This window comes from Triticum urartu, chromosome 7A (genome assembly GCF_056163025.1).
Source record: "Triticum urartu cultivar PI428250 chromosome 7A, HENAU_Tu73, whole genome shotgun sequence".
NCBI lineage: Eukaryota > Viridiplantae > Streptophyta > Magnoliopsida > Poales > Poaceae > Triticum > Triticum urartu.
In genome coordinates this window covers 449,491,885-449,494,695 of record NC_141879.1, presented here as the reverse complement: position 1 = coordinate 449,494,695, position 2,811 = coordinate 449,491,885, and positions in this window count along the sequence as shown.

Here is a 2,811-nt window from a genome sequence, read left to right as displayed (position 1 = left end):
GATCGCCGCTGCCGCGCCCTCGCTTGCCGGAACAAGCTCTGCCGCGGCCGAGCCCTCCCCCCCCCGCGTTCGCCGCCGCCTCGGGCGTCGCCCCTCCGCGCCGCCACGCCCGATCCGCGCCGCCTCGCCGGACTCCTCACCTCCGGACATCACCACCGACCCCGGTCGGATCCCGCTACTCTGGCGAGCTCCTACGTCAACTCCAGCGAGATCCGCCACCGCCTCGGTTCGCGTGCCCGCGAGGAACCCTAGATCTGGATCGGGTTGACTTTTCCCCTGATCCCAGTAATTTTTGCATATTTTCATCATGTCATAGCTCTGCATCCGTGGCTCCGTTTTGGGCGTGTAGCATATCAAATTGTTCGTCTCAACGAGTACTTCATTTCATTCCATTGCACCATGTTCATTTGAGATCATCTTGATGCCCTAAATGCTGTTGCAAGAGTGCTAGTTTATATTAGTTTCAGATTCTTATCAGTAATTGGACATTTGTCATTTTTGCCATGATTAATGTGTGCCTCCTATGAACTTGAGCCCTACATGAGTTTTTAAGTATGCCATGCCATCTTTACAGGGGTGTATGCCATGTATTTTTGTGATCTCTTTGGTGACTAGCACAGGCATGCAAAGTAGCTCTCATAATGTTGCTGATTTCAGGGACATAGAAGTCTTTGCCCTGTCAATATTTTTATGCCATGCATTAATGTTGCTACAAAGTGATCCATGCCTCTTTTGAGCATGATTAGTAAGGATGTTTTGTAGATATTGTTGTGCTCTATCCATCCATCTCTTTGTTTGCAATTATGGAGCACCCTAGCTTGACTCAATCGAGCTCTAATTTTGCTATAAAATGTTCCTGGCAGAATGGTTACGTGTTAAGCATTTTCGCCGAGCTTGTTGTAGTTGATCCATGCATGCTATGATGTTGTTCTTGCCATGTTTAGCTTCTATGCCATGTCTACTTGCTGGGTGTATGCTTAGTTTCTCATGCAATGCCTTGTGGTGAGTGCTTCGAGCTCGTAAACATGCCTACATGATATCTGTTTTGCCATGTTCCAGTTTTCTACTAAGTCTGAATCTGTTAACGATAATTTCTATGTTCACATGGTTGCCGTTGTATTTTCTAATCCCTTTGGCTTATGGTCAGTAAGGGACTTTTGTTGTATGCTTTGAGTAGCTTCATGCCATGCCTTGCTTTGTCTTGATATGTCCTTGTAGCATGTTGTTATCTTGCTCTAAGCATTGCTTCCTGATGTTAAATTCCTGACATGCTGTTATTTTCACTAAGTCTGTAACCTGTTATCTTTTGCACTTTTTCCATGCTTGTTTGAACGTGCTATTGAGTGAATTAGCCGTAGCTCAGTGTTCATCTTTTGTTAGCCATCTTGAGTGGATCCCTGCCATGTACCTTGTTTCTATGTTAGAGTGCTGTAGCTTGTTGTTCTTGATGCATTTAGGTGGCCTCGTGCTGTTAATTGCAGATCGGTGCCATATTTGTTTTGCTTGCCATTTGCAAACCGTGCATCCGATTCCAGTTATCTTTATATCAATTTCGACCGAAATCAACTCCTCTTTCCAGTGGCACTCTTGGTTTTCCAAGTTGAGGCCAGGTTAAATCATTCCTTTCCGAAGCATGCATATGCATCGCATATCGCATCCCACATATCATACCATGTTTTGCATCATGTTGCTTGTGCATTGCACGTGGTTGATTGTGTCTCCCATTGCTTGTGTTCTTGCTTGGGTAGAGCCGGGAGACGAGTACGTGATCGAGGATCCCGTTGAGTACGCTTACGAGGATCAAGCTAACGTCAACTCGGAGAACTTTGCAGGCAAGATGACCATACCCTCGAAATCACTTCTATCTTTGCTTGCTAGATGCTCGCTCTATTGCTATGCCTATGCTACGATACCTACCACTTGCTTATCATGCCTCCCATATTGCCATGTCAAACCTCTAACCCACCTTGTCCTAGCAAACTGTTGTTTGACTATGTTACCGCTTTGCTCAGCCCCTCTTATAGCATTGCTAGTTGCAGGTGAAGATTGGAGTTTGTTCCTTGTTGGAACATGTTTATTGTTGGGATATCATTATTATATCTTGTCTCTTATTAATGCACCTATATACCTGGTAAAGGGTGGAAGGCTCGGCCTTATGCCTGGTGTTTTGTTCCACTCTTGCCGCCCTAGTTTCCATCATACCGGTGTTATGTTCCTTGATTTTGCGTTCCTTACACGGTTGGGTTATAATGGGAACCCCTTGATAGTTTGCCTTGAATAAAACTCCTCCAGCAAGGCCCAACCTTGGTTTTACCATTTGCCACCTAGCCTTTTTCCCTTGGGTTTCGCGGACTTAAGGGTCATCTTTATTTTAAACCCCCGGGCCAGTGCTTCTCTAAGTGTTGGTCCAACCCAGAGCACCGTGCGGGGCCGTCCCTTGGCAACTTGGGTTACGTTGGCTTCTGTACGCTTAGCTTATCTGGTGTGCCCTGAGAATGAGATATGTGCAGCTCCTATCGGGATTTGTCGGCACAGCGGGTGGTCTTGCTGGTTTAGGTTTACCATTGTCGAGATGTCTTGTAACCGGGATTCCGAGTGTGATCGGGTTATCTTGGGAGAAGGAAATCCTTCGTTGACCGTGAGAGCTTGTGATGGGCTAAGTTGGGACACCCCTGCAGGGATTTGAACTTTTGAAAGTCGTGCCCGCGATTATGGGCAGATGGGAATTTGTTAATGTCCGGTTGTAGATAACCTGAATCTTAACTTAATTAAAATGAATCAACAGAGTGTGTGTGGCTATGATGGTCTCTT